The sequence below is a fragment of the Meleagris gallopavo genome, chromosome 7 (genome assembly GCF_905368555.1).
Source record: "Meleagris gallopavo chromosome 7, MGAL_WU_HG_1.1, whole genome shotgun sequence".
In the NCBI taxonomy this organism is placed as follows: Eukaryota; Metazoa; Chordata; class Aves; order Galliformes; family Phasianidae; genus Meleagris; species Meleagris gallopavo.
In genome coordinates, this window is record NC_139410.1 from 35,512,879 (window position 1) to 35,535,118 (window position 22,240).

General features: G+C 45.7%; 1 protein-coding gene and 1 long non-coding RNA gene across 8 annotated transcripts in view; both read right to left on the reverse strand.

Annotated features, from left to right (window-relative positions):
* Positions 1-4,433: 4,433 nt before the first annotated feature.
* On the reverse strand, positions 4,434-17,106 carry LOC109368615 (uncharacterized). The gene is made up of 5 exons (XR_014884353.1): positions 12,821-17,106; positions 11,555-11,652; positions 10,754-10,804; positions 5,803-8,726; positions 4,434-4,639 (listed from the first exon to the last, which is right to left on the reverse strand). It is a non-coding gene; the product is annotated as an uncharacterized LOC109368615 (long non-coding RNA).
* Positions 17,107-19,248: 2,142 nt separating this feature from the next.
* Positions 19,249-22,240, reverse strand: part of NR4A2 (nuclear receptor subfamily 4 group A member 2) — a 169,642-nt gene continuing 166,650 nt past the window's right edge. For 6 of the 7 annotated variants that reach the window (XM_085228044.1, XM_085228045.1, XM_085228042.1 and 3 more), the window contains one exon: positions 19,249-19,523. The gene's annotated coding sequence lies outside the window, so the exon portion shown is untranslated. The remainder of the gene's footprint in view (positions 19,524-22,240) is intronic. The other variant, XM_085228041.1, reaches the window with a different exon arrangement.

A 22,240-nucleotide genomic window follows, 5' to 3' on the forward strand; every position in this document is an offset into this window, starting at 1 on the left:
GGGGGGTTGGATTGGGGCAGGAGCTTCCCATCTCCAAATGGTTGCCATGGCACAGGCACTGCTGCTGCTCTGTGGACACAACCTGAGTGGGATGCCCACAACCTGCCTGGCTGGGAGGTCCTTCCAACACACGCCGTCCTATGAGCCTCTGATTCTATTTCATCAAGAACAAGCTTGCCAAGCTGGGATTTTTGATGGGACAACACTTCCCTGGCCAACCTCATGCTCCAGCCGCTCAGACAAATGAAAGCAACTCTCCAACAATCCCTTCCATGCAGTGAAAGCACCTGAGGATGAATCACCAGCCCACAGCCGGTGCGCTGGCAGAGCCGCCTCCCGGTGCACAGAAGCGCTGTGATTTTTGCACAGCAAATCCCTCTCTCTTATTATTTTTTTTTTTTTTCTCATTTGCTAGCAGTATTAATTACCACTTCTGCAGTCCAGTCCGCGTTGCCAGCTTGATTATTCTGGCTTGCTTCAATTCAGGGAAATGAGTTCTGCCACGGCACTTAAGAAGTCGCGAACATTCACCCTTTTTAGTGGCGTTAGGCTCACGTGTCACAAATGGGAAGTGACAAGGGGACCACACTCAGCACGAAGCACGGAGGGACGGCCGGGCCCTTATTGCAGCCAACAGAGCCCAGCACAGCCCAATCGGAGCCCACCCACAGCGACGCATTGAGCCGACAGCCGGGGCTGCGGGAGCGTCGGGGTTAAATCCAAAAGCTCTGCTGTTAACGTGAACCTTAAACAAACTTCCAGCAGCATTTTTCTTTTCGGCGACTGACATTTTTCTTTATGTTTCGTCAGTCATATCTGAGCGATCAGACAGCCGCACACGTGGTACACCCACCAGGATTATTATCTAGACCAAAGGCCCAGAGCTCATTGTAGCAGGCATGTAATTCTTTACAATGTATGCCACGTTAACTGTGTTGGGTTATCTATTCAACAGCTGACTGAGCCGGGCTCTCAAGCTCTTCTCAACAACCATGTAAGAAGCGATGACAATTGTACTACTTCATAACCGCTGCATGCAACTCTGACACACACTTCACAGCAACCAGTCATCTATATAAACCAATTTCAAGAGCAAAATTGCATGGTGCCTCCACTCTGTTATAAACACAATGATATCCACTCACAGCTGATAAATGCACTGCATCTCTCCGGAGCTTTAAAGAGCGACTTCCCTGCGCTCTGTGCGGTGCCTGGTGCTGCTGGGGGCAGCTGGGGGCAGGGGGCTGCCATGCTGTGTGCTTGGACACAGTGTGCCCAGCTGAGAGAATAGAAAAAAATAACAGGACTGCATGTCATTAAAGCTTTAAATACTTATCGACTCCTCAGCAATTTTCAAATTAATTACTGTATCTTTTCACAGGATTACGTGCCATATAATCCTTATTATGGAAGAAAATATCTAGAGCCACCGCGAAGTCCTTGAAGAAACACTTCAATACCAAGCACTCGAACAAAGGGGTAGATTAACGGCTGCCAAACAAATTACAAACATTTTCCCAGCCATTATAGCTGCGATAAAATGGTGCTGCGGGACCTCAGAGCATTTTCCCACACCCCTCGTCGAGGTGATGCCTTTGGCTGCACCGGGGGTGCAGAAGGTCTCCATCTGGAAACGCAGCGATGCGCCCCAACCGCATGCAGCAAAGGGCATCTCTGGGCTGCAGGCACCCAGGTGGGCAGGAGGTCCTTCCTCGTGTGCAAAATCACACTGCAAAGGAAAGATGAAATACAGCCAGAGGTACCTCCTCGTAATGAACCCCGTAATTGAATACCGAAACAAAGAGTTGTCCTGACAAAACACAAAAAAGGTAGGATCAATCTCTGTTTGCTTACAGCTCTAAAAAGCAATCCAGAACAATCCATAGCTAATAAGCCTCGCTGCATAGAGCATAATAATTCGGATTCATTGCCGTTGATGCTTTGCTACCACGTTGGCACAGTTTTCAGTTTTCCCCGCTGCCCCACGTGGAACGGCCGCCCCATTGCAGCCCCGACCTGGAGGATGCAGCAGCACAGCCAGCCTACGGCCCTGCTTTGGATTAACTCGGCTTCCGAGATTTGTCTGCAATCCTCATTTTACTCTAATTTAACCTTTCCTAGTTAATTTACACCGGTTCATCTTGCCAGCCTGTACCTGCCAAAGTGATCATCCTCCATCAAGTGTCTGGGCGTGGAAAGGGCTGCTCCCTGTCGTCTCCCTACCCGGCGTACCTAATTAAAGTCCTTACAAACCTTTAGGATGACAAGACGAGACGGGGATCACTAAGGAAAATAAGAGCACCCTTTCGGGGCCGCGATCACACCGCGTTCAGACCCGCACCGAACCCGGCCGGGAGCTTCACGTGGGGGGAGCGGAACGCAAACAGAGAAAGCACCGCAATCAGCGCTTAAATTGTCCTCCGGGCACGTTTTGCATATGAATATAGAAGTTGTGATTAATAGGTTATCTAACACATTAACAAAGGCTTTCGCAAACACCGGCCAGCGTCACAGGACCCGCCAGCCCTTTCGGCGCCGAATGGAGCTGTAGCCGCTGCTTGCTGGAGTCCGGGCTCGGGCCAATAAGGCCATCAAAGCCCCGAGGTTGCCGCTTTCTCACCCCGTGGGCTTTTTCTTCATTGTGAGCCTCAATGCCCCCACTAGGCTCGCGATTAAGAGCCATTTTCAAAAATCCGCAGAAAACAGCGTCCCGTGCCAATGAGAAATTGGAACTGCTCTGGGCAGGGGAAACAATGCGGCTGAAACAAAGAGGACATCTGGAGCGTGGGCACCACGAGGGGCATCCCGCATCACCTGCCTGCACGACGGCACTGCGGCGCACCGGGCGCATCGCTTCCCTGCTGCATTCCTGAGTTCTGCCCCGAGGTTGGGGCGGCAGCGCCCACGTGTGCGTCACCCTTTGGGGACAGGGACAGGTCCTGCTGTGAGCGAGCAGCGGGCAGAGGGGAGAAAAGGAGAAAACATCCGGGGAGCGCTCACCCAAAGACCTGCCAGAGCGAAGAGCAAACCTGCTTTCGGGCACAAACAGTCGGGCTGCAGCAACAAGCAATGCGTCTGCTTCTTTTTTTTTTTTTTTTTTTTTTTTTTAATCCTCTCTTAAGCACTTTTAAAGTGCCCAATTTTTGACTCATTTGAATTTAAATCAGCTTGCATGGAGAACTTGGAGAACTTTTTTTTTTTTTTTAAGAGCGCTTGTTTGGCAGGCACATTTTCCCAAGATCACCCGGCTTTAATTTTAAATTTCAAAAGCCTTGCGTTTAATCCCTTGAGCTGGCCTGGTACCTTGTGCCATCTGTTCCGGGGTTTTGTTATAACAGAGAGCACCTGCAGAGTTTTGCAACATTTCAAGCTGTCTGGGAACAAAAATCAAAATAATTATAATTTTCATAAACTAAAGACGTTGATCCAGACGCCGCAGCCCCACCTAGGAGGTTTTTTCATGGGTGGGGGAGTTTAGTGATTCCTGTCTCAGGGCACCGGACATCCCAATGGCACCAAGCATCTTCAACAGCAACAAATATCTCCAATGGCACCAAATGTCTCCAGTGGCACCAAATATCTCCAATGGCACCAAGCATCTCCAATGGCACCAAATGTCTCCAATGGCACCAAATGTCTCCAATAGCACCACATGTCTCCAATAGCACCACATCTCCCCAGTGGCACCAGATGTCTCCATTGAAACCAAGCGTTCCCAATAGCACCAAGCAACCCCAATGAGTGCTGAGTGTCCTCGCAGCACTGAATGTCCCCAGAAGCACCAAGCATCCCCATTGGCACAGTGCATCACCACTGGCATGGCCAGAGCCACACATGGCACCCAGTGCCTCGGGATGGAGGTGTCCCTACTGCAAGCGGATGGGACATAAGATTTGCTGCTGCCTAGAACAAACAAAAAATCTATTAGAAATACGGTGTTTGTTTAAACTTCATTATCCAGAGCCCTTTATTACGGATAAATCTCTCCTTAGGGTGAGCTGACTAATTTTGAATGGGGTATGTACCCTACCTGTGGTACACATATATATGTGTCTATCCCATATGCACGAGGTAGATTTGCAGAATTATGATCATTCTCTTGCAGATGTTGATGGTCCCCTCCAGGACGGTGCTCAAAACAAGGATTCAGCCCTCAATCTGTATTTCTAACAAGGAAAAGCTCAGCCTAACCTGGAACTGTCTGTGGTCTGGGCCTTGCTAAAGAGTGGATGGAAAAAGAATAGAAAAGAGTTGCACTAATGGTGCAGATGTTGTCATTGCAAGGCTGTGAGACAGCCCTGGAGGTCCAGGGGACTGGTAGGGATGGCTTAGAGAATGAACATGGGCCACAAGTTGGAAGCAATTGCCTGCAACCTCTGTTCTTTCCAGCCTCACCAAACCAAACCTCCCTCCCTTCCCCAGGCAACCCTGGATTGGGCTGGCTAGCTTCACCCGTAAAGCAATGGATCCCATCCCTCCCATCAACATCTGGGAGTCCTGTGCCTCGAAATGCCACATAGGGATCCTGTGATTTGTTACCCACCTGGCTGAGATGTGCCATGTGAAGAGCAATTCCCCCCTGAGGCCGGCATCAGAAGCTCTCTTGCCCTCTTGCACTGATGCAGGAGGGAGCTGATGCCTATGAGGGAAAAGGGAAGAGAAATAATACTGTTGCTTCTGAAAACTCAGGCTAATTTTCCCAGCTTGCTGCTGCAGCAGTGTACCTGCTAGGGAAGATGTGCTCTCAAAGTCCAGCTCCCAAAGCCTGGAGAGAAATCAAATCAAGTCCAAATCTTTTGTCCAAAACCCCAGCAATCTTGCAGTGCTGATACAGAAGGTTTGCAGTTACCTGCTGCAGAGTCAGCACTTCACCTTTCTGTTTCCTGCCCCAGAAAATAAACCATTATTTTCCCTGTTACTTTGTTTTCCTTAATTCCCACCCTCACTTCCAAGCAGAAGGAAGAAATTCTTCTAAAGGCTACGATCCACGTGAATGAATTTGTCATTTTTTACACTTAAATCTCCAAGCTGATGGTGCACAAAATTAGACACATTTTTAAGCCAATCACCAAATAATGAAAAATCAAAAATTAAAAAGAACCAAAAACCTCATTATAATATTTTCATAAAAGAAGACTAAATGTTGTATTATCCCTCTTTGCCCATTCTTATGGCCACATTGAGAAACATGAGTAAATATAAAACCAAATAGGATTACGATATCAAATGTTGGCGATGCTTTATGCATTTTATCTATTTTGCAATGGACCAGTAATGATGAGGGGCTAATGGAAACTGTGGACCCAAAATTTATAACAGCTGCTTCAAAGGGAAATTCTTCTGCTACGTGGATCTTATTTGTGTGGGAAAACCCAATTACTCCCAGGTTCTTGTACCGTACTATTTTCTTTTATGATGCTTTTTGCTGTAAGTGCTTATTACGATTAGATAACCCAGTTACAAATAAACTGTGACCCTCCGCTCTTATCTCCAAATTCACAGCTTTCCAATTTGTCACAGCTAGTTGAGAACTTGACTTCTTATTAATTACTACCATGGGGTCCTAAAGGGAGTTGCAGGGCTACAGCATCGTCTCCGCTCCCGTGAGGCCTCATCTTTGAGCATCTCCGAAAGCTCAGTCTTTGTGGAGGCAGCTGCTTCTTACTGGGAAGAAAAAGTTAAGAAAATACGAAAGATTTCGGGCGTATATCCTGAGATTTGAAGAGCTGACAGTCACCCAGCTCCGGTTTACAAGGCGCAGCCACCTCAGGTACATACTTGTAGGACACAGATGGTACTCACGTTCTTAATGACAGCAGTGAAAAATCCCAGGGATCAGAAGGTCTCGTACAGCACCAAGAATGTAATTTCAGACTTCTTCAACCCACACAGGCTCAGGTTTCTTGCTCCCATATCCAGGTGTGGGAATCTCGAGCTCAGCCACGTCTGCACTGTCACTGTCACATGCTGAGCCCATCCTCTCCCCAAGGCAGCTTCATCCTTTGCACTTGCACCACTGGTGCCACCCATGTCTGTCCAGCAGCACGTCCTCCCATGGCTGCTCGGGCCCTGCTTCCAGTGTGGGCACATCCATGGTGCTCCAGGACAGCCCCAAGGCCAGGGACAGGAAGGGCTTTGGAACAAAGCAGACATTTATAGCTGTTAAACAAAAAATAATTCAAGCAACGTGAGAGTTGCATAAAGCCTTCTAATTACAAAGACCTGGCAAAGAAACATATCTGGTGATTCCTAACATCCACTAATTATCAGCAGCATTTCTACAGTTAAGAAGATAAACGCTCAGCTACCCTCTAATAGAACTCACTAAGCCCAATTTCCAAGTAAAACAAATAAAACCTGATTTGCAAAGTACACTATTAAATATTTTATCCATTAGCCACTGTTAAAATCATTCTGCTATCCAAACTGAGCACCTTCTACTTGGACTGTTTCCAGTGCACTCCAAGAATAATATTCGGCATCAATTAACAACCAGTTCTCGTGCTGAACCCACAGCGTGCATTTGTGATGTCTGAAATGCATCCTTGCTGCTCTCTGAATGATAGATGAACTGCAATCCAAGCTAAGTTACGGCAGCTGCTTTATTTCGGTACTTTGTTTATATTTTAATTAATGCCATCAAGAGAATATATTGATTTGGTAAGCTGTTTTTTAATGAATCATCATACCTGATGCTTGTGGCTTTTTAAAAACCTTTGGTACAGCGTGTGAGAAGGCTTCATCTTAAAAAAATAAAAGAAAGAAAGAAGAAAGAAAGAAGAAAACATAAAGGAAAAAGAAGGTTTCAGTCAGCCCTAATGCTACCGAAATCCATAGCGCTTAATTTATCGAATCTCCCGTTAGTGAACGAACAAAGGTAAAAATAACAGGCTAGTTATAAACTAGTACTATGATGATGACATTGTGAATTATTTAAAAAGGGCATATTCAGTGTGACCATAGAGCCATCAATCATAATAGACATTGATGAGAAAAAGAGGTTTCAGTCACTTCCTATCTGCCAGGAGAACAATTCTATCTCACAGGTAGCTGTGAAGTGCCGCTGACCCGATGTCACTCGCATTGTTGCTCTACCCTTTGAACGGGGAGAGCAGATTCTCTCAATATTAGAATCGAATGAGTAAATAAATTCTCAGTTCACTGCCACACTCCTTCAGAGTGCACACTTCAATTTGTCTAACAATGGAGAGGACAGAAAAGCAGAAATCTCTTAAAGCACGGATGAATTTTTTATGGATGCTCAAATCCAGCTGCAAAGAATGGGGTTTTAAATGGTAGCAGCTCTGCTTTTAGCAGGAGCCCCCAGAGACAAAGTCCTCTGGAAGCGTTTTGTGTTGGACTCAGCCCTTCCAAGCGCACCATCCCTCCCTCCAGGCCCGTCCCACCGAACCGCTCCGTTGTGGTGCCCGCATCGATCCCACGGAGGTGAGAGCTCCAAACCAACGGCTGCAAAACGAAGCAAAGATTGCGGCTGAGAAGATGGCCGGCGAGCAGGAAGGGAGAGAAAAAGCGCTCCGACTTTTAATCTGTGCGGGATTCATCTAGAGGAGACTCTTTCACCTGATGCCCCACATAATTATAGCCGAAACTTTCCCTCAGATCACAGGTTCCGTCATCGTTGGTTAGCCTAATTAGCCCACGGAGCTGTGCAACTGCAGGGAGGGGGCAGAGGAAGGCTCAAACAGTGCTGAGCTCCATCCTCACCGGGCGCCCGCGCCCTGGGGACACCTCCCCACTGCTCTGTCAGCACCATCCCACTGCAGCCCATCGTGTGCCAACCACATCCCATTGTGTCCCATCATGTTCCATTGCATCTCAGCGTCTCCCATTGCGTCCCGCTGCATCCCATCACGTCTCATCGCGTTCCATTGCATCCCATTGCATCCCATCATATCCCGTTGCATCCCATTGCATCCCATCGTGTCCCACTGTGTCCCATCAGCTCCCATTACGTCCCACCACACCCAGCTCCCGCCCGGCCCCAGCAGTGCCCAGCCTGGTTGCCTAATTGTTACCGACAGGTACATCAGAGGTAAAAGAGAGCTAATTAATTTTCCATCCCGGTTTTATTTTACTGTTACTGTTTTGAGAAAATATAACTAAACCCCATTAGTGTTAAGGTAAGACCATGAAACAACATAATATAATGCAAGAAAGACATTTAATAGCGTAGAGGAATGTTAAATTACTAATTAACTCCAAGTTACTGTATAAAAAAGCATAGTAATTTACAGGATTATTGCAATATGCAGCTTAGATTGCCACAAGGGTCAGCTAGGGAGCATTTCGTTCTATTTCTTTCAGTGTGGTGGTTATTGTAAAATTCTTCTCACATTAAAATGTACTGTCCTTACCCACAGTTCATTGCTGCTAATTAGCGGCGGTTGAGATTTCCCTAGCAGTCATTTTTTTCTCTGTTAAGCTGCCAAATGTTACCAACTGCTCGCGATGCTCCGCGCTGTCCGGCTGCCCGCCCCGCTCCGCGGCACTGCTCCGTGTCGGGTTCAGCACCTGTGCCAGGGAAACACTAATCTAATTATTTGTAGTGCTTTTGTTGCTCGGAGGCGGCCGAGTCGAGCGGTTCAGCACAACTCAGAAACGGGCATTTCTTCCTCCTTGTTCCTCAACGCACTGCTCGAGCACTCAGAACTGGAATCTCTCCAATGTGTCTTTTTTATGTCTTCAAAAGCGAGTGTTTCCGCATTCTATTTAAGCAAGAAAAGGCATCTTTTAGTTTTTTTACCTAAATATATAAGAAGAATGCCACAACTTTGATTAATAATTGATTAAATAAACCATCCGGACATCAAAGGCAGGAAGAGGAGCTGTTCCACAGAAAGGCTACACTATCAAATAGCACTTTGTTGTCTTAAACACCGCTCAGATCTGCAGCATTACATGGCACATTCATGTCTGAGGTTATAAACGGTGCTGCTTTCCAAAGGGTTTTTATTATCTTTATTTTAAGGAGAAAAAGAATTCAGATCTTCTTTTATTTTGGTGTGGGGTGTTGCTTTTTTTTTTTTTTCCCTCCAAATTTAACACTAACAGTTTGAAAACACAGAGATTTGGATGAAAATCATCCAGCCCCGTCCTTTCCTCTCTCTTTTGTCGGCTTTATGACTAATTTATGTTTAACCTTCTTGAGAATACACTTTCTAAAAAAAAAAATTCAAAGCAACTTTCACTGGTGCCCAATCCTGGGGCAAAAGGTCTCAAGAGCCCTGAGATGGTTTGGAATTGATGGAGGTGACACGATCTTTTCCACCTCCTCTTCACAGTAGTAAGAGCAATCAGGAAACAACCGCTAATTGCTTCATCAAAATTAAGCTTCTCTATCCTCGCACCAATTATTTCAGCGTTGCTCTTTGGCGTTCCATGTGCCTGCTATCCATGCTCAGAACAAATCAGGCCTCTCGACTGCAGCGAGTTTCCCGGAGTCGCTCAATAAAAGAGGGTTTCAGACGTCAGCTCTCAGCCCTTCTACCTGCTGGCACCTCTCCCTTCGCCTCACCAAAGCTGGCTGAAACACGGAGCACCTGAATGTACTTGCACTTCATTTACACATGAGAAAGGTTTTAAAATATCCCTACGACAAGAGTGAAAAATTCCTTCTGCTGACACGGATAAATCCATTCGGTCGGTGATCAAACCGGTAGCCCAAGGGCAACAAAGAACAAGTGTCAGCCACATTCGCTCTGAAGTTCCACAAAAATACCCCCTGGGAATTCCAATCATGGTGCTCTATATCTATATTTGTATAAGAGGTAGAAAAAATAACACGTATATATACTGCTCATATCTATATGCATCTACGTCTGCTCATATACATATATATGAAGGCATTATAAAGGGCAGAGAGAGTGAATTTTGAGGACCTTAACCGGATTAAAAACTTTTAAGCTGTTTTCATTTTTCCTCTAAAATGTGATGGCCAGAGTATTTCCAAGTGAAGGGCATTGCTCTCTGCTAAAGATACCTTTTTTCCTCTGTGATGTGTGGGGATCCGTACCTGACACCTATAGTATATATATGTACATATTTACGTGCTGTTTCTCTGCGCTGTAATTCAGGTTACATTCCTTGAATACTTCTTTTTGGTAGCAAAATGCTAAATATCTTAAGACACTACAAATATATATCTGTGAATGATGAAGAGAGCAAGAGATGAAAGAGCAGAGCTGATACAGCCCTGTGCTATTTCCCACATTTTGCTTCTGTTAATGCTCTCCTTCTGTACACCAATTACTAGAGCATCACCTTCATGCAAAGACCTTATTCTTTTGCTAGTACCTTGGAAAAAAAGCAACACAAAGACCAGGAAGTGAGACAGGTAACAGGGGTACAACACGAAGATATATGGGTGCATGCTGAATATAAGCATTATATTTGTGTGTCGGGGGGTTTGAACGCATGTGTGCAGAGAAAGCGGCCATTCTCTGCGAGACCCCAACAATTCCTGGATGCAGCTGATAATCTTTGATTATTTTTCCAAAAATGAGATTTTTCATCCCATCTAGCTAGCAGATCGAGCCAATCACAAGCCCATTTCCATACCGGCAAGGTTTCATATTACTTTGAATTATTAAATCCAGCCCATGCTTACCGATACTGTATGTGCTCTTGGAGAGAAAGCACACACACACTCATGCACAAACTTTGCATGAAGATTGAAAAGCGAGGCAGAAGAATAAACAGAGCAGTGGGGAAAAATAAAATATTTAGTACCTACTTTTCATTTATAGGTGGTACAATAGGTCACAGTTCTCCACTTTTTCCACACCTAAAAATAAAGCACCTTGAAATGACACAGATAGGGGGGGTTCCTGGGATGTAGCAAGCCTGTATTTATTTGGGCTTTTTTTGGATTCATTTTTTTGAATGAATCTGAAGATTGCCCCAAACAACTCCATAGGTGCCATCACTAGGGCAGTGCGAGCCAAAAAAACAAGACTCAAGTGCCACTTCCCAGGGGCTGGTCATTGGGCTCTGCCCCATCTCTGTGCATCTGGGGCAATGCCAGGAGATCCAGGGCCCCAATGGAAGGGCAGGGACATCAGCACCCGTTGGCAGTCAGTGCTCCTCTTGGTGCAGATAGCTCCAAAAATAATCAGAGCGATGCTGCACGCTGCTCCTGGTCAATTAGATCTAGCGATTGGAGCCTGGGCGCTCAGTAAACAAGCTCAGAAAACGTCCAGGACCGGAATACTTATCTGCTTCTACACACTCAAAATGATTTTCCACTTCCCATATGGAAAAATGATAATGCAGAAAGCGGATGATTGTGAGTTTGCAGTGACTCCAAGTGATTGGCGTTGTTATTCATAGCACTCACCGCCTGGGATGGCGGAGCTGCACGCCAGGAGCCCTCCCCAAAGGCAGCACTGCCTCTGGGATGCAGGAACCTTCCCCAGAGTGTGGCAGGAGCTGCTGAGGACATCACCTCGTTAACAAAGGCCCGATTAGTCAGCAGAGACAGAACCAACTGGAGAAATGGAAAGGGTTCATCTTGCAGAGCAAGGACAGGACTCACTGTGTGCTTGCATCTGGTACACGTGTCACGTCTCTGCTCTCTTGGGAAAACTCACAGCTTCAGCATAAACTCTTGCTCATGGCTGAAATGCACAGCAACTGTACAGAACACAAAAACGGGGATATGTGGTAAGAGTTAAAAACAAGTGAGAGTGGAGGATGGCAGAATCCATCATTGGAACAGGTTGCCCAAGGAGGCTGTGGATGCCCCATCCCTGCAGGCAGTCAAGGCCAGGCTGGATGTGGCTCTGGGCAGCCTGGGCTGCTGGTTGGCGACCTGCACACAGCAGGGGGTTGGAACTGGATGAGCATTGTGGGCCTTTGCAACTCAGGCCATTCTAGGATTCTACGATCCATCCAGTTTTCAATAGCCATGGAGATGTGGCACTGAAGGGCACGGTGGGCTAGGGTTGGGCTTGGGGATCCAAGAGGACTCTTCCAGTCTTCATGGTTCCCTGTTTCTGTGATTCCCACCACATTAGCCCATAGCAGGTAGGGATATTTCCACATCCTGGGTTTGTGCCAGAAGCTCCTGCAGCACAGGAAGGGAGCAGGGAAGTGCTGTGGACTGAGCTCCTGGGGGCTGATCTAGAACAAGGCAGCAATGGGAAACGTGTATTTCACATTTCCTACTGAAGTACTGCATTCAGACTGTACTGAGGACTTCAAAACACCAATTTCTGTATTTCTCTCAATAGTTTGACTTGTGCCATCTATAGCACGATTGCTCTGAACTGAATTTGTACATAAGCTATCCTATCAAATGGGAGCAAATGGGAGCAGGCAGCCCTTGGGGAAAAGGCTGTGTCATCAAGGGAGCCCATTGGGTGCTATGGTAGAACTGCAGGGTTACAAACATTGCGCTGGAAGAAGAAATGCAATTAATTCCCTTTTAAACAAAGAGCCCACCACGTCGCAGGAAACTTAAAAACAGTGCATCAGAACACCCATTTAATTTGAACATACCCAAATCGTATTCACAAGACTGTAAATGATTTTTTGGGATCACATGACTTAACTGGGACTCCAAACTCGCATGAATCACAGCCAGAGAAAGTCTGAAAGGAAACTGATCCCAAATCCCAGCTAACAGCCGGCGCTTTCGGGGAGCGGCGGGGTTTTAATTGCACTGTTGAGTCAGAAAACCGAGTGTCTGCTCTGCTGTTACCGCTAATTAATGCACTGACTGCTCCGCGCTAGCTCGACCAGGACAACACATTTTGGGGTTGCCTGTTTTTTTCGTATTTCAGCAATGATCGTTACTGACCTTGTATAATTATTTGGGCGCAGCTCCCCTGCTGATACTGAGATCCTCGTTGTTGTTACCGACTTTATGGAGAACAAAGTGAGAGCTGCCGCAGCGCAGCAATCACTCAGTTCGTTATCCTGGTCATTCTCAAGGTCTGTTGGTCGTTTCTGTTTCCATTGCTCTTCCAGGAGGAGTTACAGAAGCTCTGAGAAATGCTTTAGAGAGTTTATGATTAGAGCTTCAGTGACCTTTTACCTTGACGCTCTGAGATGCCACACAGTGCTTCCTGCAGGCTCTGCTACTTGGTTGTAACCTTTACTATCCCAATTCAAATCAAACTTCTTCTGATTAAAAATTTCTTCTCTATATAATTAATATCTTCCCCCTTCCTTTCTTCCTCCCTCTCTCGTAAGGAATTTAAATAAAAGATTTTTGGATGCGATGCCTCAAAATATGTTTTTTTTTTTTTTTTTTGTCATTACTATCTTCATAAATCATTATTTCTTAATGAACAGCTAGCTCATTCTCCATACTGTTGATATGCTTCAACATTCAGCATCACTGTCAGCACAGACTTGCTGTTCTTCCCAACATTCATTGAAGAGGCACAAATAAAATGCGTTTCAGACTTTTGCTGACTGTCATCCCCATCCTGCTCTCAAAGGTGGCCTTGGGGCACATCTCAGAGGCAGCACGGTCCTTTTTCATTACTTCTCTCTTATTTTGTATCGTGTAAAAGGGAAATTCTGGTATTTTTAGCAAACCGTGTTGCTCTTTAAAAATGGTGAGGAATTGGAGGTGTTTATCAATGCATGTAGAAGATGATTATTACCCTTTTGAGTAACGTTATCAATATGTCTGAATATCTCTACTAGAACTAGGCTGGCATTTTTGCTGACATATTAAGAGTTTTAGTGGTTCTATACATAAGTTACCTAAGCCCAGCCAAATATTAGGCCTTCCAAAGCAATTCAGGATCTCAGAGTGATGCACATGCATTCCCCTGTGACAGCACCCCCTCCCTTCGGGCTAAGCTTTCCCCAGGAAGCCCTGCAAGCACTCAGCACTGCAGCCCTTCCCCCCCTCACTGCCCTCGATGGAGCACCAGGGATGGATGGACCCAACAAGGACCTGGTTCTGTGTGTCCCAGAGCTGGGCACTGAGAGGACCTTGTTCCTTATTCCTCTGTCTCATGATGCCAGTTACATCCTCTTCATGCTCTGGGATCTTAGTTTTGTTTTGTTTTGTTTTGTTTGCCAAATATGTTTTTCCTTTCGTTACTCATATAATGGGTTTTACCAATTACATTTTAACTCTTCAATCCCCACAGGGAACTTGAACTAATGTAACGTTTTGAATTTATTCTCCAAAAGAGGAGAGCAGAGAAGGAGTTGGATTTTTTACCTCTTTTTTTTTTTTTTTTTTTTAATCTACTATTGGAATTTCCTACAACTCTGCTTTGGAAATCTAAATTTTCAATAAGTCTCCAAATACAGTTTTATTGGACAAAAATACAAAATAACACGAGCCTTTGGGCATGGATTTGTTCCCCCTAGCACTAGGTGCTGGGGCAGGTTCTGCTCCTTTTCTCCCCACACAGACACATATTGCATTTTCTGGGTTGTTGCCCACACCGACAAATTTTGTGACTTCCTTCTGCAGAGCTGCAAAAGTAATGAGAAAAAAAAAAAAAAAAAAAAAGGAAGGGAAAGGGAAAAAGAAAAGCTACGGAGAGCCCACACCCCCATCATGGCTCCGTGTGCCCCAGCTGCACATCATACATGCGGAACATTGAACCATCCTCTTAAATATTATGACATGGAGAAAATCACATTGTGCTTTAGCCTATCAACAAAGGAGCAAAGCAATTACAGAGCTAAACACAGTCGAGGAAGACCCAATAAAGAGAAATCCAAGAAAATTTGGTGAAAATTCTTAGGGGGCCTTACAATGTTTAATCATGCTTCAGGCCTAAATTAATATTCTGCTTCTAATTCAAAAGACTGAACCACAAAGGTACATCTTTTGGGTATTTTTAATAACCGTCGTACAACACTCTGTGAATTAGCAGCTGGTCTGACTGGTATTTTACCTTTTCTTTGCTTACTCAAGTAAAGCAGTTAATATTAGTATAATCATCAAACTAACATTAGCCAGACAGAAGGACAGATTTTTTTTTTTTCCTGTACTGTAATGTAGAATTATAAAATAAAATAAAATAAAACAACAACAACAAAAAACCAACGAAACCAAGATTTAGGAATTCCTCTGTGTATTAGTTTAAATAATTTTTTTTCCTAGGCAGTTTCAATAAACCAAAAGATCTTTGTTATATTCAGCCATTTTATAAGACAAACAATAGATTAAAGAGCACCCAGGCACACGGGAAGCAGGAACCTGCCTCCTGCTGGGCGAGAACAAAGAGCTGAGCACACACTCCTACCCATGGCTGCTGAGAGGCAGTGAGGATGGAAGGAAGGCAGTGTGGATGGAAGGAAGGCAGTGTGGATGGAAGGAAGGCAGTGTGGATGGAAGGAAGGTAGTGTGGATGGAAGGCAGTGTGGATGGAAGGAAGGCAGTGTGGATGGAAGGCAGTGTGGATGGAAGGAAGGTAGTGTGGATGGAAGGAAGGCAGTGTGGATGGAAGGCAGCGTGGATGGAAGGCAGTGTGGATGGAAGGAAGGCAGTGTGGATGGAAGCAAGCCCATCCTGCTCACTGGAGGCAGGGTGATGCACAACACACCTGCCAAGTGCAGGTTAGTGGGCTTGCTTCTGACCTCTAAAACAGACCCAAACTTCTCATTGCCATGCCTCCTCCTTCCAGCCCTGCTATTTTCAAATGTGACATCAGGTCAGATGCTTGGTTTCACATCTGGTTTGTGGAGGAACTGGTCTCACTCAAGATTTAGCTGGGTTTGGGTAATCATGTGCAGCTGTCAAGGAGAAAGAGGATTTCCTTTAAATGAACAAGAGAGACTGGAAGGAACAAAAATGTTAAACAGAAGTCTCTGCCATTGAGGAGTACACCACGAGATCAAACACTGCTCACAGACAACCCACAGCTGGCCCCACCTGAAGTCTCCAGGTTTCTAATTTGGGTACTGACCAAGAGCCATGAGCTTTGGTACACAGTCCCCATTTTCATACAGTTCCTACTTAATAATCCCTTACAATTACAGCCCAGGGTACCTGAAGATGCCTGTGATAAGCAAGCAGTACAAACACCTGCTTGTGCTGTTCCTCCTGTAGATCTCAAGGCACACTCTAACCATACACAGCCCCTAGAGCAGAGCAGGTCAACCACATGCAAAGCTTCACACAGTGCCTGGTATTGCCTTGCATTTGCTGCAGATAGACAAAAATAACAAATGTATGTAAATACAAAGGTAAGCAGGCAGATAGGAGAGGAACCATTCTTTTGAATCTGGGGTTGTATGATTCCCTTATGGGCAGTGTCTCCATTGACACCTGTGTGTACTTGTACCTCTGCAGCTCTCTACTGGTCACACCATTCTATGTTACAAAATGCTCCAACGTATTTTTTCTAGAGGAAAATTCCACAATGCTCCTGACCTCAACATATCCCCAGCAGACATGAGGACCCATATGAGCAGAGGAGGCAATAGGTCTGACGGGAAACGACAGGGTAGAAAACTCTGCACCAGTGACCATGGCCTACCAGCAGGTCTCTTGGTAGGGAGGTGCTGTTGGTAGCTTCTTTAATATCTTCATGGATTAATGCCCCAGGAAAGCACAGCTTACAGTGTGTTTGCACATGGTCTTAACCAGAGTCCCTTGCTCTGTGCTGTGCTGATTCCCTCTGCACTGGACCATCTGCTTCCAGGGAAGACAAAGAAATACCAGGAGCCCCTGCCCACCTGAAGTGCAGCAAGGAAGCCCCCTGAGCACTCATCAGCCCTCACCAGAGCAAATCCTCTATTTTCAAGGAAAAAAGTACAGTTCTGCACTTCTTTATTTCCCACAGTTGGCTCAGCACTGCATCCTCTGCCTGTGTTACGTAGCACAGGCAGAGAATGAATGGATGGGAAGAGCAATCCCAGCTAGCAATGAGCAGGGCCTTGTGTTGGTGTTGGACCAGCATCCGCAGGAGGGGCTGAAGTGCAAGGGGAGATGGGTCTGACAGAGCAGAGATAGGCTTAGCAATGCAAAGGGTGATGAAAAGAGACCGAAATGGCAATGAGAAAATTCAGAAAAGATCTAAAGTGTTACATGTAACATCACAATCAGCCCTTCTGTGCGCCCATGTGTGCAGAGACATTCAGACATCTCAGCCATTGCAGCCTCACTCACCAGTGTTCCCAGTAAAATTAAGGCAGATTTAAAGGACTGTATCGCTTTGTCACATTTATTTCACATCTTCCTGATAACACAGTTCATGCTGTAAAAGGACGACCTGAAAAATCAAGCGTGGTTAAAACAAACTATTAAAATAATGTAAATATGGGGGAGGAGGGGAAACAGAATTGTGAAAATGGGAGAAAATCTTACGGGGAGTTTAATACAGAGAGAAAAGCTATTTTATGTCAAGGTAGCAGCTCAGAAAGAGTGTACAGGTGCCCTGAGCAGGGCCTGGGGTGCTCCCTGTGAGCACTGGGAGGGCTGAGCCCTGCCACGCACCACACACAGGTGCTGCAGGGCAGGAGCCCCATGAGATGGACCAGCGCTCTGATCCAGCATGGCAAATCCTGGGAGTCCCAGTAATATCTGCAGACAACGTAATTTAAGGTGTCCTTTCCATTATTCAAATGCGTATGTTGCTACAGGGTGAGAAGACAGCCAATACGGCGTGGAGCAGAAACAGGAGGACGCCGGTGAAATGGAAGGAGAGGGGCTAGCAGTTAGCCTGGCTGTGAGCAGGCAGCACCCGGGGACACTGGATCTGGTACCTGCTCAGCACCAGGCAGGAGGGAACAGGGAAGCTCCTGGTGGGAATTTCCTGGAGCCTTCTGGGACATTGCACATGGGAGATCCACACAAGGGGAGACAAACTGCATGGAACAAAACCATCTCTTCTGGCCCAAAGCATCCCAATCCAAAGATCTTACCACCTCACTCTGTTTTGCAGCAGTTGGCTCTTCCCCTCACAGCAGCTTCCTTGTTCCACTTCATTCTGGACAAGTGAACATAGAACCACAGAACCATTAAGGTTGGAAAAAGACCTCTGGGATCCCCCTGTCCAACCCCACCCACCCTCCCATGCCCACTGCCCGCATCCCTCAGCGCCACATCCCCACAGCTCTGGGACACCCCCAGGGTTGCTGACCCCCATCCCCTGAACAGCTGTGCCACTGCCCAACCACTCTTTCAGAAAATAATTATTTCCTAATATCCAACCTGAAGCTCCTTTGGCACAACTTGAGGCCATTGCCTCTCATCCTATTGCGGGTTACTTGCATCAAGAAGTGCACGAGTGTATTTAATCTATTCAACATGCAAAAATCAGCTGCATATCTAACATGAATTCTCACATTTACAATATTTGAAAAGCTCACCTGTTCTGCAAAACCACTCTCTAGTATGCTGTGATTTCCACATCCCAACAGTTAGGAAATTGGAACGAGAATGAAGAGCACTTCTCCCCTTTTTGCAGTATCCTGACGGCATGATGCTGCCCCACGGTCCCAAATGAAGCCCACCAGCCCATCCCCAGGCACTCCCTGTCGAACCAGCAATGTCTACAGTTCTCTCCTAGTGCTGTTCTGGTGCTCATTGCCCCACTATATCTGATTGTATTAATTATAAATTACACCCCGGGTTACTTCTCTCACACTTTAGCTTCTTTCATGCTCCTGGCATTGCCAACACCTCAAATATTGTGTTGGTATAAATAGTATGAATTATGTAAAGGGATTCCCAATGTACACGTGTATAATCTTTCTATACTTTGTTTCCTATTGTCATGGTTTCATGACAAAGTATGAAAGGTGTCAATAGTTCAAGCCTTCCTCCCTATAATTTAATTTTTTTGTCATTATATAGGAAACAGAAATGTATGGCAGATTAAATCCCCTATATTCTACAGTGCATTTTCAGACTCACAAGCCTGGCTTGTGTTCATGCATTCCCCAAGAAGATGACATGATGCTGTAGATGACTACTTAGATGCATGCACACACGGCTTGCAATGCACATACACCTCATTACAACATACATGATTTCATATTGCATTGGAATACATGCAGGAATGCTCATACAAATTAAAAAAAAATAAAAGAATGATTGGTTACACTTACCAGAAAAGAACGTAAGTAGCAATAGATTACAGTGTATTCTATAGCTTCCATCAAAACACAGCAAGAAAATCTACAAATAATGCTTTCAAGCACATTTTGGTCTACTTTTTACAGCAAGCAATTTAAAAATCAAATAGAGAGAGCCTTTGTAATATTGATAATGTGACTGTTTTCAAGGTGAACTCACTCCTATTTTTCATTACGCCCATTAATAGCTGGGCAGTGTGCCAGGATGCAGGGAGGTGCTGCCAGTCGCTGCCATGGGTTCCAGCACTTGGTGAGCTGGTCTGTGAAAATATCCTGGAACGTCCTCCTCCACTCTGTTCCCACAAATCTTGAAATAGAAAACACTTTTCCAAGAGCCTTTGGAGTCGGCTCTTATATCTCTATTGCATATTGCTGCATACTCACCGCGGCGACCGAGGAAAGCTGACCCCGCCAACTCCCGACCTAATCAAAGGACAGAACTATAAAAAAGAATCTGGTGAGAAGCAGTTTTCGCAGTAATTTCAGCCTAATTTTGCCAACATTACGTTAGAGAAATGAGCTGTAAGGCACGTTTTAATAGCAGAACTATAAATACCTCTGCCTTGGAGGGCGCTTTGCTTTATCTAACAGTATTATACCTGGGGCAACTCTACTGTTTATCAAGCAAAGAGACAAATGCTGTAAAGGTGCATCTTGCAACCTGCAAAGCCCACAGCTTTTCAAGCTCTCCTGCTGCCTGTGTGCTAGGCAGCAACTCACAGAATCGCACGACCACAGAATGGCCTGGGTTGCAAAGGACCACAGTGCTCATCCAGTCCCAACCCCCTGCTGTGTGCAGGTCACCAACCAGCAGCCCAGGCTGCCCAGAGCCACATCCAGCCTGGCCTTGACTGCCTGCAGGGATGGGGCATCCACAGCCTCCTTGGGCAACCTGTTCCAGTGTGTCCAGAAGGGTGAAGTGAACTCAGCAACAAGTCATTCCAGTAACAACACGTTTATAGACATTCATATATAGCTTCTCCAATTCTCCCACCACGCACACAGCCCCAACAACAGGAAGGGTTTTCTGAACTCCTCTGGGCCTGTCCCTTCCAACCCTATGGGGGCTGCAGATGGGCACCCATGGACCTGCTGGCATTTGTCATTTGAGGCAGTATTTGTAAAATGTTTCAACCTTGCATATAATGCATAATGGTATTAAGTAGAATATCTAAAGTACTTAAACTAATTATGCCTATTTTGTAAGATTAATTATAATTAATAATTTAACATATTTTATCATTTAAGTCAGTATCCATTCTGATCTTTAACTTTAGAGAGCACACTGTATACGTACCACATAATTAGGGCTTATGTATCACATAATTAGGGCTAAATACTAGGAAATCAGGCTAATTAGACCAAATCAAACTGAATTATTTAAGCTTTTTTTTTTTTTTTTTTTTTTAGACGTAGAATATTTAGTAATTAAACACTGATTTCATTTTCTTGTACTCACGCATCTCACTTGTCCCTCGGCCGCCTGCTATAATGAAGCATTATAAAAGTGTTTGTCACGGAAGCACAGGACTGGGGGCTCCAGCAAACAGCCTGGGAGGGCTGGAGTGCACACAGCAGTGCAGACATCCAGAGCTCTGCCCCTGCCCCATGCCCTTCTTTGGCCTCTTTGCCCACAGCACACCCTCACTGGCTGCTGGCCATGCACCCAAGAGCACCATTAGTGGCCACGGCTCCTGTAGGAAGCGTTCTGAACATGGGCTGCTGGCAATATCACATGTAATAAGGTCTTTCAAACAGAGCACGTTGCTGCCAAAAGAAAAAAAGAAGTATAAAGAACAAGTGAACGATAACAGGACTGTACACAAAACCCTCGGTGCAAGAAAGGACCGGCCCTAAAAAGGTCGCAGCAAATTTGTCGTTCATTTCTCATGTACATTTACAGCTATAAAAACTTCTCGTTTTCTGTGGAGATTAATTCATTTCATTAGAATTCATCCAAAAAGACAATAAAGCCTGGTTACGGTTTATCATCCTTCTCAGGCAGATGATCTAAACGGAGTGCTTCTTTTACTGAGCCACTGGTGAGTGCTGCGTGCAGCCCAAACCCACAGGTGTGGAAGTGACATTGCCTGGTTATACGCTGCACCAAACTCAAAGGATCAGCTCCTAAATGATCTTGTGGCTGGCCTTCAATCAGAGCAAATCATAGAATGGCCTGGGTTGAAAAGGACCAAGTTTCAACCCCCCCCCAGCAAAGCTCAGCTAAAGGCTGGGGGCAAAAAGAGCATCGCTTTCTAATGGTGTATTTCTCAGTTAACCAACCATGGAACAGGCTTGAATAGAAAACACATTGATGGGTGGCAAATCCAGGAAAGCTGAATGCAGCTGTGGGCACAGGGCCGGGTGGCATCACTGTGCCCACCCCCACCCAGCTCCAGGTGTGCATATTCCAGGATTAACACCCCAGCGGTGCAAGCAGCTGGAAATATTCTTTATATCAAGGTAAATGTTAAGGGAATCCATACGAGATCAAAGGGTCAGGAAATTGAAAACAATCCTACACCAAGAAGTCGGGGTCCCTCTATCCGAGCAGCGTTCGCTTCTGCTGCCTTATCCAGCGCTCAGCAGAGTCAATAAAAGGAATCCCATGGACTTCCAGGGGCTTAGGCAGAGCGTGGAGTTTCCTTGTGTTTTGTTCTGAAAAATCACTGTTCTTCCTGCTTAAAGTGCTTAGGGGCAAGATTTGCACACTGACCTTTTTGAGTGTCGCTGCTTGAATCAAAATAAAACGGCCTTTAGGTGTTTTTTAAAAGCTCACCCTGGGACATGTGCAAGAGTGTGAGGAAGGCAGAGGTGTGGCAGAACCAAAGGAGCAGGCATTGGAGCTGAGACAGCCTGTGCCATGAAACAGAAGTAAGACATTGCTGAGGATGTTGGGTGGTGGCATTCCCTGGGAAAGGGAGTAAATACAAATTTAGCTCTGAGCACAGACCCACAGCACCTGGCACAGCCCCTCGCTGCATCAGCACTCAACATGATTGCTACCACCTCCATCCACTGGCACTCAGCATCACGTGCTGCCTGCTCTACCCATCAGCACTTGGCACTATAACAGAACCATAGAACGGTTGGGTTGGAAGGGACATTAAAAACCACAGAACCATGGAATGGTCGGGTTGGAATGGACGTTAAAGAC